This window comes from Cetorhinus maximus, chromosome 3 (assembly GCF_964194155.1).
Source record: "Cetorhinus maximus chromosome 3, sCetMax3.hap1.1, whole genome shotgun sequence".
Classification (NCBI taxonomy): domain Eukaryota; kingdom Metazoa; phylum Chordata; class Chondrichthyes; order Lamniformes; family Cetorhinidae; genus Cetorhinus; species Cetorhinus maximus.
The window spans coordinates 160,168,597-160,185,099 of NC_135881.1; positions in this window are offsets into that span (position 1 = coordinate 160,168,597).

Consider the following 16,503-nt stretch of genomic DNA (forward strand, 5'->3'; position numbering starts at 1 on the left):
AGTGGCTCTGAAGGTCACATTGGCCCTCAACTTCTATGCCTCTGGCTTTTTCCAGGGGTCAGCAGGGGATCTTTGTGGAGTCTCCCAATCAGCTGTCCACAGTTGCATCAAGCTGGTGACAGAAGCTCTGTTCAAGCGGGTACTGACCTTTATTCTTCACCATATGGACGAGGCCAGCCTGGTTGAGTGAGCCAGAGGCTTTGCAGTGATTGCTGGGTGCCCCCGCATCCAGGGTGCTATCGACTGCACACATGTGGCTATCAAGTCACCAGTGGGTCAGCCGGGTGCCTTCATCAACAGAAAGGGATTCCACTCCATGAACGTGCAGATAGTGTAGCAAGATGCAGATTCTGCAAGTCTGTGCAAGGTACCCTGGCAGCTCCCGTCATGCTTACAACCAGGTGTCAAGGCTCTTCAGTGCTCCAGCCCGACAGGATGGATGGCTGCTGGGTGACAAGGGCTATCTGTTGAAGAGGTGGCACATGACACCTCTCCGCCACCCAAGAACAGAGAGAGAGACGGCAGCGTTACAATACGGGGCATACCTCCACAAGGACAGTGGTAGAGAGGACCATAGGTCTTTTCAAGATGCACTTCTGATGCCTGGACCGTTTAGGGGAAGCACAACAATGCCCCCCAGAGCAGGTGTCACTTATAGTGGTTGCATGCTGCGCTCTCCACAATCTGGCCCCAGCAAGGGGGGACCCACTGGAGGAAGAGGATCTTGACACAGCTGCACAGGCCACAGATGATGAGTCCAGTAGTGAGTCAGAAGAGGAGCCCGGTAAGGAGAACGCTGAGGGCATGGCGGCAGACCTCAGTAACCTCCAGGGAGGCAGGGACACCAGGGATGTCTTGATCCAACGCTCCTTCAGCTAGGCTACCAAAGATCAGCTTCAACCACATCCCAGGGCTGCAGCCTCCATCCCAGATGTCTGAAAGGACCCTTTCATTTGAGCCCAAAGAACACTCAGTGCCTATGCAATAAAGTTCAGAGCCACAAACGGCCAGCATTACAGACTGGTGTACCCCACACCAATAAAGTAAAAAGGTGAAGCATACTTAGGCCATGATGCCAAAAACAAAATTTATCCCATTTTGACAATTCCAAGCTATTTACATAAACTTCTCTGGTCTTCATTCCCAGACCAGTATAGATAAAGTATACATAAATGAACATAAAATCACCCAAGACCTGTCCTTGTGCTCATGGTGCCTTTAACCTACATTTGTGAGTGCTACGTCTAGGTGCTCCCCCCTCGCTGGCACCCGCATTGCAGACAGCATGCTGACTCTGCTGTCTTTTTGGCCTTGATGACCTTGGTGGTCGTCCTGTGGCCAGTGGAGCCTGTGCTGACCCCACCTGGGAGGGAGCAGCCGATGCCACGGCTGGCATCTCTCCAGTCATCGCACCCTCCTCAGATGTAACAGTCACTAGCAGAGGAGCTGCTGCCATCATGCAGAACGCCCTGAGAGGAGCCCGCAGAGATGACAAGCAGCTCGTGTGCCAACATGAGGCCACTCTGGACTTCCCTGTTCACCATTTATGCAGGGGCACCTAGCTGGGATACTCGGTGCCTCATCCATCTCCCACACTGATACTGACCATCTGAGGTCAGTGCCTGTGTGAGGGCTTGCAGGTCCGAGTGCAACCCTAGGAACCCCTCATTCTGTTCCTGGAGCTGCCTCTCCATGAGAGTCGCCACTCTCTCAATGGAGGAGGCAGTGCGCTCGGCCATGAGTCTCAACGCAGTGCTGATGCGCTGCATGGACTCCTCCATAATGGAGACTATGGCACGCATACCCTCATGGATCTCCGCCAGATCCTCCTGTACATCTCGCTGGACATCCAGCATCTGCCGCCTAATAGACGACTCCAGAGGCTCATCATCAGCCTTTGACTGAGCATTGTCCTGGTCCCCAGCAGTCCTCCAACAAGCACTCTCTGCTTCCGCCTGCACCTCAAGCTAGTGTGAAGTGCCCTCACCAATGTGCACTGGGATACTAGGCCCCAAACAAATGACCACCGAGGTGCTGGTCTGCGTTGGTGCCTGTTTGCGAACGTGGGTGTGACGCAGATGCAACAGAAGCTCGGTGGTCCTTCAGCATCAGTGGTGGCCCCCGGGGTCCACAGAGTGAACGCCTACTGGCAAACCTAAAAGGGAGAACAAGACATGTCATTAGTTATAAAAACAAAAAGCTAAAAGCTACTGCGGATGCTGGAAATCCAAAACAAAAACAGAATTACCTGGAAAAACTCAGCAGGTCTGGCAGCATCGGCGGAGAAGAAATCAGTTAACGTTTCGAGCCTTCATGGCCCTTCGGCAGAACTGAAGCATAGTTAGAAGAAGGGAGAAATATAAATTGGTTTAAGGTGGGGGGTGCGGGGGTGGGGGGGGTGGTGGGGGGAGAGAGAGACATTGAGGGTGTGGTGATTGTGGAGATGAGCAGATAATCAAAAGATGTCACAGACAAAAGTGTCAAAGAGGTGTTTTGTCTGAGAAAAGTGCTAATTAAGAATGGAAGACAGGATATTCAAAGTACAGCTCTAGTGGGGGTGGGGTGGAAAGGCTAACAAGGTTTTAGTTTTAGATTTAAAAATAATGGAAATAGGTGGGGAAAGAAGAATCTATATAAATTATTGAAAAAAAAGGCGGGGGGGGCGGGGGGAGAGTTTAAGATCTAAAACTCCCCCTCCCCCCATCCCCACCCCGTTTCTTCCCCCCCCCCGGCCCGCCTTTTTCAATAATTTATATAGATTCTTCTTTCCCCACCTATTTCCATTATTTTTAAATCTAAAACTAAAACCTTGTTAGCCTTTCCACCCCACCCCCACTAGAGCTGTACTTTGAATATCCTGCCCTCCATTCTTAATTAGCACTTTTCTCAGACAAAATACCTCTTTGACCCTTTTGTCTGTGACATCTTTTGATTGTCTGTGACATCTTTTGATTATCTGCTCATCTCCACAATCACCACACCCTCAATGTCTCTCTCTCTCTCTCTCTCTCTCTCTCTCTCTCTCTCTCTCTCCTCCCCCCCCCACCAACCTTAAACCAATTTATATTTCTCCCTTCTTCTAACTATGCTTCAGTTCTGCCGAAGGGCCATGAAGGCTCGAAACGTTAACTGATTTCTTCTCCGCCGATGCTGCCAGACCTGATGTCATTAGTTATAGTCATCACAGTGTCACTGTGCATGCCAGGTATCCTGGTGAGAGCATGGAGATCTGCATCACAGTGCCATCATCTTTCGATGATCAATGGGGACTCCAGGTTCGACGCTCACATCAGTGAAGAGCTTACATTAGAATGGTTGCACAAGCCGAACGTCTCACTTCTGTGCACTGCACTCTTACCGTTGTCTGGCACCCCCACCTCTCCACGCCCAGTTACACGGGACTTTCGAGCTCTAGGCTGTCTTAGATGAACCTGCTCAGCAGCAGGTTGGGCTGCCGTCCACCTATATGTACCCTCTGTCTGATTATGGCTTGTCTTCTCCTAAAATAACAGAGAAGCATTGATTAGTCCACTTTCTACGTGCAGCAACATTGCAGCCTGGCCAACCGCACCTGAGGAACACCTTGCAGGGCACATCCAAGCAGCCAGCTGTCGTGATTGACAGCTGGCACTCAGACTCTAGCAACCCTGAGGTCCACAGGGTGACGGCCAGATCTTTACACTTCTGCACACTGACCTATGCCAAAACGGTACTCACCCTTCCTGAGCGTAGCAGGTCATTGATGCACACCCGGCACTGCACTATGTGCGCCGCAGCACGTTATGGCTGCTCACCATTGCTGCCATCTCCTCCCATGCCCTCTTGATGAGGTGTGGTGGCCTCCTCCTCCCATCCCTGAGGACAAGGGTGCTCCTCCTGGTAGCCACCTCCTCCAGGAGGACGGTGAGGCACTCGTCGGAAAGGCGGGGGGCCGAGTGCCCACCCAACCTGCCCTCCCGCCCGCTGTGTCCAGCCACCCTCGACTCCATTGGGAACCCTGAACACACATCCTTCCGTGACAGCCTTCCAGGGGCTACCTGGGCTGCTCTTAAACCAGTTGTTGGGTCACCATTGGACTCAGTGGCCGATAGGCCCCGCCCCAGCTCAGCCCTTCCCAGTGCACTGTCTGGCATGGTGAAAGTTCATTTCCCTTGGCTGGGGTGTCTAAAACACGAGGCCATAGTCTCAGGATAAGGGGCCGATCATTTAGGACTGAGATGAGGAGGAATTACTTCACCCCAGCCAAGGGAAACAAGCTTTCACTGTCTATCCTGTCAAGCCCCTTCAGAGTTTTGTAGGTTTCAATGAGATCACCTCTCATTCTTCTAAAATTCCAGAGAATTTAAGCCCAATATACTTAGGCCAGAATTTTACATTCCGTGGGCGGGCATACGTCCGACCCGAATGGGCATGAAATTGCGCGAGATGATGTCAGGCGAGAGCACAATTTTTCGCTCGGCGGGCACGTGCAAAAGTCGGAAGAGCGTTCGCTGATAATTAAATGGGCAATTAAGCACATTGACATCCCAATTGTCAGTGATTTTTCGTGGGCCGTCCAACCTTATGGTTGGTGGAGACGATGGCATAGTGGTATTGTCGCTGGACTAGTAATCCAGAGACCCAGCACTGATTCTTGCAGCACTCCACTATTCACTGCCTGCCAACTTAAAAAGCTCCATTTATGCCCACTCATTGCTTCCTATCTATTAATCAATCTCCTATACATGCTAAAATATTACCCCCAATTCCATGAGCCCTTATCTTGTCTATTAATCTTTTGTTTGACACCTTATCGAATGTCTTTTGGAAATCCAGGTATGCAACATTTACCCTTTCCCCTTTATCTACCCTATGAACTTACGAACATACGAATTAGGAGAAGGAGCAGGCCACTCAGCCCCTTGAGCCTGCTCCGCCATTCAATAAGATCATGACTGATCTGAATGCAACTTCAACCCCACATTCCTGCCTACCCCGATAACCTTTCACCCCCTTGTTAATCAAGAATCTATATAGCTCTGTCTGAAAAATATTCAAAGACTATGCTTCTATCACCTTTTGAGGAAGAGAGTTCCAAAGACCCAAAAAAAAATTTCTCCTCATCTTTGTCCTAAATGAGCAATCCCTTATTTTTAAACAGTGACCCCTATTCTATATTCTCTCCACATTCACCCTGCCAAGACCCCTCAGAATCTTGAAGGTTTCAATTAAGTCACCTCTTATTCTTCTAAATTCCAGTGGATACAAGCCTAACCTGTCCAGCCTTTCCTCATAGGACAACCCACCCATTCCTGGTATTCATTTAGTATTCAACCTTCTTTGAATTGCTTCTAATGCATTTCATCTTTCCTTAAATAAGGAGACCAGAACTGTACACATAACTCCAGATATGGTCTCACCAATGCCCTGTACAACCGGAGCAAACCTCCCTACTTTTGTCATCAATTCCCCTCACAATAAATTATAACATTCTATTAGCTTTCCTAATTACCTGTTGTACCTACATACTAACCTTTTGTGATTCATGCACTAGGACACCCAGATCCCTCTGAATCTCAGACTTTGTAATCTCTCACCATTTAGATAATAAGCTTTTTTATTCTTCCTGCCAAAATGAACAATTTCACATTTTCCCACATTATACTCCATTTGCCAGATCTTTGTACACTCACTTAATCTATCTATGCCACATAGTGGCCTCCTTACGTCCTCTTCACAATTTCCTACCTATCTTTGTGTCGTCAGCAAAGTTAGCAACCATTCCTTTGGTCCCTTCATCCAAGTCATTTATATAAATTGTAAAAAGTTGAGGCCCCAGCACTGATCCCTGTGGCACACCACTTATCACATCCTGCCAACCAGAAAAAGACCCATTTATGCCAACTCTCTGCTTCCTGTTAGCTAGCCAATCTCCTATCCATGCCAATATGTTACCCCTTACACCATGAGCTTTTATTTTTTGCAATAACCTTTGATGTCATATTTCCAGAAGGCATTTGATAAATGTAAGTACATTGTAAATCCACTGGTTTCCCTTTATCCACAGCACGTGACTCCTTCAAAGAACTCCAATAAATTGGTTAAACATGATTTCCTTTTTACAAAACCATGTTGACTCTGCCTGATTGCCTTGAATTTTTCTAAGTGTCCTGCTGTAACATCTTTAATAATAACTTCTAATATTTTTCCTATGACAGATATTAGGTTAACTGGCCTGTAGTTTCCAGCTTTCTGCCTCCCTCCCTTTGTGAATAAAGGAGTTATATTTGCTATTTTCTAATCTAATACAACCTTCCCTGAATCTAGGGAATTTTGGAAAATTAAAACCAGTGTAGCAACTATCTCATTAGCCACTTCTTTCTAGACCTTAGAGTGAAGTCCATCCCGACCTGGGGATTTGTCAGCCCACAGCCCCGACAAATTGCTTAATACCACTTCCCTGGCGATTGTAAATTTCCTGAGTTCCTCCCTCCCTTCCAATTCCTGATTTATGACTATTTCTGGGATGTTACTTTTGTCCTCTATGGTGAAGACAGATGCAAAATACCTGTTTAATGCATCCGCCATCTCCCTACTTTCCATTATCAATTCCCCAGAAGCACTTTCTATAGGACCACCGCTCACTTTGTTAACTCTTTTCTTATTTAAATTTCTTATTTAAATAAATCTTTAAATAAACTCTTACCATATGTCTTTATATTACTAGCTAGCTTTCTCTCGTACTCTAAGTTTTCCCTCTTTATTAATCCTTTTGTCGTTCCTTGCTGTTCTTTATATTCTTTCCAATCCTCTAACCTCTGTCCTCAATCCTCTGTCTTTGTGGAATTATATGCCTTTTCTTTAAGTTTGGTACTGTCCTTAACTTTTTTAGTTAATTACGGATGGTAGGCCCTCCCCTTGGAATTTTTTCCTTTCTCATTGGAATGTATCTTTTCTGTGTATTCTGAAATATCACTTTAAATGTCTGCCACTGAACCTCTATTGACCTATCCCTTCACCTCATTTGCCAGTTCATTTTAGCTAGCTCCGCTTTCATGCCCTCATAATTGCCCTTATTTAAGTTTAAAATACTAGATTTGGTCGCACTCGTTTCTCCCTCAAAATAAATGTAACATTCAATCATATTATGATCGCTGCTACCTAGGGGAGCCTTCACTATGAGTTTATCAATTAAGCCTTCTTGTTGCTCAATTCCAGGTCTAGTATGGCCTACTCTCTGGTTGGCTTCAGAACATGCTTTTCTAAGAAACTATCCTAAAAACATTCTACGAACTCCTCATCTATGCTACCTTTGCCCATCTGATTTTTCCAGTTTATATGTAAATTAAAATCCTCCATGATTATTGCTGTACCTTTCTGGCACGCACCCATTATCCCTTCTTTTATACTTTGTCCGACTGTGTAGTTACAATTAGGGGGCCTGTACACCACTTCCACAAGTGATTTCTTGCCTTTACCATTCCTCATCTCAACCCAAACTGTTTCTATATCCTGGTTTCCTGGACTTAGGTCATCCCTCTCTAATGTGCTAATACCATCATTAGTTAACAGAGCCAACGCTCCACATTTTCCTAACTCTGTCCTTCCTAAATGTCACGTACCCTTAAATATTCAGGTCCCAATCTATGTCATCCTGCAGCCATGTCTCTATAACGGCTATCAGATCGTACTTAATTTATTTCTATTTACGCTATCAGCTCATCTGTTTTGTTTCGAATGCTATGTGTGTTTAGTTACAGAGCCTTTAGTTTTGACCTTTTATTATTTTTGTAGTGCTTAGCCTTATCTGCTGATTTACTCTTAGATTTGTACTCTCTGTCCCTTCCTGTCACAGTCTGTTTTTCATTTCCCACATTAATACCTTTCTCTCTCACCTTGTCTCTACTCTTTGGTTTACCACATCTTCCCAAATTTGATCACTTGCCCCCGCTACTCAGTTTAAACCCCTCTCTACTTCCCTAGTTATGCTGGTCACTAGGACACGAGCCCCAGCACGGTTCAGGTGTAGACCGTCCTAACAGTGCGGATCCCACTTTCCCCAATACTGGTGCCAGTGCCCCACAAACCAGAACCCACTTATCCCATGCCAGTCTTTGAGCCACGCATTAATTTCTCTAATCTAATTTGGCCTATACCAATTTGCACGTGGCTCAGGTAATAATCCAGAAATTATTACCTCTGAGGTTCTGCTTCTTAATTTGGTGCCTAGCTCATCATACTGACTATGCAGAGCCTCCTTCCTCATCCTGCCTATGCCGTTGGTACCTACGTGGACCATGACCACTGGATCCTCGTCCTCCCACTGCAAGTTCCACTCCAGCTCTAAGCAGATGTCCCGAGTCCAGGCACCAGGCAGGCAACAAAGCCATCTAGGCTCTCGCTCTTTGCAACAGAGAACAGTGTCAATCTCCCTCACTATACTGTCCCCTACTACCATTACGTTACTTTTTGCACCCACTCCCCGACTTGGATGGTTTCCTGTACCACGGTTTGATCATTCATCTTGCAGCCCCTGCTCTCACCCAAACAAGCTGAGAGAAACTCAAACCTATTGGACAATTGCAGAGGCTCGCACTTCTGCACTCCTGTCCTCTGGGTTCCCTTACCTGCCTCACTCACAGGCACACCCTCCTGTCCCTGGCCAAATCAGAAAACCCTATCTTAATTGGTATGACTGCCTCCTGGTATGAAGCATCCAGGTAATTTTCCCCCTTCCTGATGTGTTGCAGTGTCTGCAGCTCAGCCTCCAGCTCAATGACTCTGAGCCGAAGTTCCTCAAGCCACACTTACTGCAGATGTGGTTGCCCTGGATCACAGTGTTATCCAGGAACTCCCATATGCTGCAGCCTTGACACCTCACCTGTCCTGACATCCTTGATGTGTTTTAAATAATTACTTAATTATATTAATCATTTATTTATGTTGCTTTCTTATATATTTTATTAACTTTACCACCAAATTTCATACTATTTTAAAACTTAGGGAAAGAATAGAAGTTATGCACTTACCAGACACTCACCAAACAGCTAGCTTCTTTCCCTGCAGTAAAGCAAGAACCAATTTCTATGGGGTGAGAAAGATAGAAAGAGGAAACAAAAACTCTTTCTCCCAACTCCCCTCTCACCAAACTCCAAGTCTTCACTCAGTTAGTCAGCTGCACTCCATTTGCCAAGGCTGCACTAAAGAACCTTGAATTTATAGTAAACTTAACTGGGGCTACAGTAACCAGATTCAACCAGTTAGCTAATTAACTACTCAGCTCCTACAGCTGAGTTACCATGGCTAAACTGCAAGAAAGAAAGAACTTAGCCTGCTTACACAGTACTTTCCAGTTACTGCTAATTATAGACTAGATTAGATTTTAGGAGCCAAATTTAGGAAAAAATCAATACTTAAAACTTCCTAGTAGTTACGTATGCAAAAAAAAACGCTAATAAATTTGTCAAACAGAATTTCCCTTTAGTAAAACCATGTTGACTTGTTCTAATCATGCTATGCTTTCCTAAGTGCATTGTTAAGAATTCCTTAAAATAGATTCCTGCATTTTCCCAACAACTGATGTTAGGCTAACTGGCCTGTAGTTTATTTTTTCTCTCTCGCTCTTTTCTTGAAAAGCGATGCAACGTATGCCAACTTCCAATCTAATGGGACTGTTCCCGAATCTAAGAAATTTTAGAAAATCATAGCCATTACTTCCACTATCTCTGCAGCTATCTCTTTCAGAACCCTCGGGTGTAGGCCATCAAGTCCTGGGTATTTGTCATATTTTAGTCTCTTAAATTTCTCCAAAACTTTTTCTCTGCTGATATTAATTTCCTTAACTTCCTCACTTTTTTTACCCCCAGGTTACACTCTATTTTTGGAATGAAACTTCCGTCTTGTACAGTGAAGACAGACACGAAGTGTTTGTTCAATGCCCTTGCCATTTCCTCATTCCCCATGATAATTCCTCCTCTCTCTGCTTCTAAGGGACCAACCTTTAGCTATTCTCTTCCTTTTTATTACTTATAAAAGCTCTTACAGTCTGTTTTTATATTTCTGACTAGTTTACTCTCATTCTATTTTTCCCTTTTTTTATCAACTTTCTGGTGGCCCTCTGCTGGTTTCTAAAACACTCCCAATCCTCAGATTTGCTTCTGTTTTTTACAACATTGTGTAATCATTGTGTAAACCCCTTCTTAACACTACCCTTAACTTCCTTACTGAGTCACAGAAGGAAGATGTAAGCTGAACTAGTTTTTTTAAAAATTCATTCATGGGATTTGGGTGTCTAGGATTTATTGCCTATCCCTAATTGCCCCTGTTCAGGGTGCACTTAAGAGTCATTGCTTTGGGGTGATATTGCTGTGGGTCTGGAGTCCCATGTCGGCCAGACCAGGTAAGGGCAGCAGATCTCCTTCCCTATAGAGCATTAGTGAACCAATGGGTTTTTACAACAATCAGCAATGGCTTTGTGGTCATCATTAGACTTTTAATTCCAGATTTTTATTGAATTCAAATTTCACCATTTGCTGTGGTGGAATTTGAACCTCGGCCCCCAGAGAATTACCCTGGGTCTTCCAGAATACTAGTCCTGTGACAATACGACTATGCCACCACCTCCCCCATGAATTAATCTCCACTTCAATGCAAAGAATAGCCTCAGATCCAGATGTTCATGCAGGTCATTGTGCAACAGGCTCCATGGTAGACTGCCTTGTGAGGTGGTGGCAGTGAAGACATGTCCACTGCCATCTGGAGGGGTCTATAAACACAGATTCAGTGTTAGTGATTGGCATAGCTAAATTACTTTAAGGTGTCACTGCGCCTGCACTGTTGGTCATTCAGGAACTCATCTTGCTCATCTCAATTATTCTGTACATTCAGAACCCATCCTCACCACTTTATATGGTGTGATTTAAAGGTGAACAACAGCCTAGCATAATGAAGCAGAAAGTATTGGTGGAAAGAAAAGTGCCAAAATGATCTCCAACAGAAAATATCATCTTCCCTTAAGAAGCTAGCTTGAGCAGGCCAGGTCCCAGGTCTGCCACACATGCAGTAATAACAGTTTGAGGTTTGCAATGTTGGCAGAGCTTGACATGGATGTGAAATTTTCCATGGGACTTGCTCAGCCATTTTTTTGCATTTAAGTAGCTCATGCAGTAGCACAGCTTTCTCCTACCCTGACATCAAGCATTGAAAAGTACTGGTGAGGGGGGGTTTTAACTTTAAAGTGTGACTAGGTTTGGGAATGCGCAGACGATTAAAAGCACTGACATTGGTAGCGGGTTGTGAAGCCAGAACTGTAGCCCAATTGGCTGTGTGCAAGAAACCCCCTCAAGAAAGGCAGGTTGCCAACTTAAATATGTTAACAGGTAAGTAACAGCTATTTTAACAGGGTCTTATCAACTTTAACTATTGGCGCTTGGACTTCTTACACAGACAAATTGTGTGCTGCCTCCTCATTTCCATGATTGTAGCATTTAGCTGAGTGTGGCCCATGCTGCTGGCTGGCTGAAAGCTCAACAAGGGGCCCAGTAATGCATGTGGCCAGCATATGTTCCAGCAAGCTTGGAGCTCCTGAAGGCAGACAGCCCCTCTTAAAGGTGAATTTCACTCATTAGAAGGAAACTGCTGCTGGCTGTCTGTAGTGAAAGTGGCTGCAAGCTAAACAAATGGAGCACAGGTAAGATTTATGGGCTTCGAGGTTCACACTGGACGCTTTAGTGATGGAAGTCAACAGGAGGAAAGAGGCTGTGTTTCCGCAGGGGCCCACAAGGCACTCAAGGTACACCCTCCGAAAGGAATGCAAACTGGTGACTAGGGAGGTCGACTCCTGGATTCTGGCCCCAAGGACCCAGCAATAGGAGGCAGTGGTGTAGCGATAGTGTCACTGGACTAGTAATCCAGAGGCCCAGGCTAACATGCTGGGGACACAGGTTCAAATCTCAACACAGTAGCTGGTGGAATTTAAATTCAATTAATAAATCTGGAATGAAAAGTGATGGTGACCATGAAATCATTGTCAATTGTCATAAAAATCAATTTAGTAAAAACTAATTGGTTCACTCACCAGGATTCCTTTGACAGCACCTTACAAACTTGTAACCTCTACCATCTAGAAGGACAAGGGCAGCAGATGCATGGCAACACCACCACCTCCAAGTTCCCCTCCAAGCCACACACCATCCTGACTTGGAACTATATTGGCATTCCTCACTGTTGCTGTGTCAAAATCCTGGCACTCCCTCCCTACCAGCACTGTGGGTGTTCCTACAACACGTTGACTGCACTGGTTCAAGAAGGCAGCACACCACCACCTTCTCAGGGGCAATTAGGGATAGGCAAATAAATGCTGGTCCAGCCAGTGATGACCTTATTCCATGAACAAATACATTTAAAAAAAAATTCCTTTAGGGAAGGAAATCTGCCGTCCATACCTGGTCAGACCTACATGTGACTCCAGACCCACAATAATGTGTTTGATTCTGAAATGGCCTAGTAAGCCACTCTGTTGTATCAAACTGTTACAAAGTCTAAAAGGAATTAAACAAGACCAACCACCCGGCATCATAAATGACACCCAGCCCTGTTGACCTTGCCAAGCCCTCCTTACTAACTTCTGGGGATTTGTGCTAAAATTAGGAGAGCTGTCTCACAAGCTACAGCCTGACATAGTCACAGAATCATATCTTACAGACAATGTTCCAAACTCTATATCACCTTCCCTCAGTATGTCCTGCCCCACAAGCAGGGTAGACCCACCAGAGATGGCAGCACAGTGGTATACAGTCGGGAGCAAGTTGCCATGGGAGTCCTCAACATTGACGCTGGACTCCATGATGCCTCATTGCATCAAGTCAAATATGGGCAAGGGAACCACCTGTTGATTACTACCTACTGCCTTCCCTCAGCTAATGAATCATTACTTCTCCATGTTGAATACCAATTGAAAGAAGCATTAAGGGTGGCAAGGGCACAGAATGTACTCTAGGTGGGGGACTTCATTCTCCATCACCAAGAGTGGTAGCACCACTATTGACTGAACTGGCTGAGTCTAAAGGACATTGCTGCTAGACTTGGTCTGCAGCAAGCGGTGAGGGAAACAACAAGAGGGAAAAACCTATTTGACCTCGTTGTCACCAATCTACCTGTTTCAGATGCATCCATCCATGACAGTATTGCTAGGAGTCTTCACCATACAGTCCTTATGGAGCCGAAGTCCTGTCTTCACATTGAGAATATCCTCCATCATGTTTTGTGGCACTACCACCGTGCTAAATGGGATAGATTTTAAACAGGTCTAGTAACTCAAGGCTGGGCATCCGTGAGGTGCTGTGGGCCATCAGAAGCAGCAGAATTGTACTCAACCACAATCTGTAACCTCATGGCCCAGCATATCCCCCACTCTACCATTACACACCAAGCCAGGGGATCAACCCTTCAACAAAGAGGGCAGGAGGGCATGCCAGGAACAGTACCAGGCATACCTAAAAATGAGGTGTAAACCAAGTGAACACAGGACTACTTGCGTGCCAAACAGCATAAGCAGCATGCATTAGACAGAGCTAGGCGATTCCACAACCAACGGATCAGATCTGAGCTCTGCAGTCCTGCCACATCCAGTCGTGAATGGCGGTGGACATTTGAACAACTCACTGGAGGAGGAGGCTCCACAAATATCCCCATCCTCAATGATGGAGGAGCCCAGCACATCAGTGCAAAAGATAAGGCTGAAGCATTTGCAACAGTCTTCGACCAGAAGCACCGAGTGGATGATCCATCGCAGCCTCCTCCTAAGGTTCCCAGCATCACAGATACCAGTCTTCAGGCAATTCGATTCACTCCACATGATATCAGGAAAAGGCTGAAGGCACTGGATACTGCAAAGGCTCTGTGACCTGACAATATTCCAGGAATAGTACCGAAGAACAAAAACAAAAATACCTGGAAAAACTCAGCAGGCCTGACAGCATCAGCGGAGAGGGATACAGTTGACGTTTCGAGTTCGAATGACCCTTCTTTCTTCATCGTTCTGATGAAGGGTCATACGGACTCGAAATGTCAACTGTATCCCTCTCTGCAGATGCTGTCAGACCTGCTGAGTTTTTCCAGGTATTTTTGTTTTTGTTCTAGATTTCCAGCATCCGCAGTATTTTGCTTTTATCATAGTACCGAAGACTTGTGCTTCAGAACTTGCTTTGCCCTTAGCCAATTTGTTCCAGTACAGCTACAACACTGGCATCTACCTGGCTATGTGGAAAATTACCCAGGTATATCCTGTACACCAGAAGCAGGAGAAATCCAACCTGGCCAATTACTGCCCCATCAGTTCATCTCGATCATCAGTCAAGTGATGGAAGAGGTCATCAACAGTCCTATAAAGTGGCACTTGCTTATAAATAACCTGCTTACTAACAATAAGTTTGGGCTCCACCAGGGCCACTCAGCTCCTGACCTCATTACAGCTTTGGTTCAAACATGGAAAAAAGAGCTGAACTCCAGACGTGAGGTGAGAGTGATTGCCCTTGATAACAAGGCAGCATTTGACTGAGTGTGACACCAAGGAGCCCTAGGAAAACTGGAGTCAATGGGAATCAGGGGGGAAACGCTCTGCTGGTTGGAGTTATACCTAGCACAAAGGAAGATGTTTGTGTTTGTTGGAGGTCAATCATCTTAGTTTCAGGACATCACTACCATCTTCAGCTACTTCATTAATGACCTTTCTTCCACCATAAGGTCAGAAGTGGAAAGCTTCGCTGATGATTGCACAATGTTCAGCACCATTCACGACACCTCGGATACCGAAGCAGTCCATGTCCAAATGCAGCAAAACCTGGACAATATCCAGGCTTGGCCTGACAAGTGGAAAGTAACATTCGGGCAACACAAGTGCCAGGTAATGATCATCTCCAACAAGAGAGATTCTTACCATTACCCCTTGACATTCAATGGCATTACCATTGCTGAATCCCGCACTTTCAGTATCCTGGAAGCTACCTTTGACAAGAAATTGAACTAAATGCTATGGCTGCAAGAGCAGTTCAGAGGCTAGGAATCCTGTGTTGAGTAACGCACCTCCTGACTCCCCAAAGCCTGTCCACCATCTACAAGACACAAGTCAGACATGCGATGGAATATTCTCCACTTGCCTGGATGAATGCAGCTCCAACAACACTCCAAGAAGCTTGACACCATCCAGGACAAAGCAGACCGCGCCCCATTGGTACCCCATCCACATTCACTCTCTCCACCACTGACACACAGTGGTAGCAGTATCTACCGTCTACAAGATACACTGTAGGAACTCACCTTAGACAGCAGCTTCCAAACCCACGACCACTACCATCTAGAAGGACAAGGGCAACAGATGCATGGGAACACCACCACCTGGGAAGCTCCCTTCCATGCCTTGAAAATATAACACCATTCCTTCACTGTTGCTGGGTCAAAATCCTGGAACTCCCTCCCTAACAGCACTGTGGGTGTACCTGCACCACATGGACTGCAGTGGTTCAAGAAGGCAGCTCACCACCACCTTCTCAAAGGCAATTAGGGATGTGCAATAAATGCTGGCCTAGCCAGTGATACCCACATCCCATGAATGAATAAAAAAAAAGCTCAGTAGAGGGCAAGGCTGCAGACAAGCTCTACTACAGTGGACTCAGATAAAGACATTGCTGCGTAGACCCCAGGAGAACACTGATGAACATGCACCCAGGTGTTTGGTGCATTGGCAGGGCTGCCAAACAATCTGTTGTCACTATCAAGGAGCATGGAGGAGTCAGGTTCCAACATGGCACAGGGCTCAACGCAGAGCTTGGAATCAACCTTTCCACCATGGAATTGGTGGCCAACTCCATGACAGCACATTCAGACTCAGCAATGATACAGCATTTGGCGACTTCTGTCTCCGCCTCCAGTGTAGCACAGGCGGAAGCCACCCAATGTCTCTCTGCTGCTCACTCAGTCTGACTCACTCAGCCGCCCACCCTCACTTGCTCTGACCCACACAGCTGCCCGCCCTCACTCACTCTGACTCATCAACCCAATGTCTCAGTGCTGCAGTGCAAGCTTAGTTGGACATCATCTGATCCTTGCTTGCCACACCAGTAGCCCCCTTGCTATTGCTGGTCAGCCAGACAGCCAGGCTGTTGCCACGCTTGCCCAGGTGGTGCAGTCTGAAGCTGGGCTCTCAACACCCAGAGCAGGTTGAAGTAAGGCTTGTCTGCTGATTCCCACTGAAAGACTTCTGCCAACCATGTTCAGCCATTTGGGTAGCACAGCATAGGAGCCCTAGGTCATGCAAAGACACCTGCAGGTCAGGTACAAAGGAAATGCACAAGAGTGAATAGTTGGGCATTGTATGTATGATTGGAATTGTTGTTGAATTAAGTTGTTATGGAATGGTTGTGAAGTCTTATATTTAAGAATTTTGGCCAAGAGGATGCTGTGATGGTCCTTAGCAGAGGGATGGGAAGGTGAGAAACATTGATCAGAAGATGTTTTCACGGGAACTGC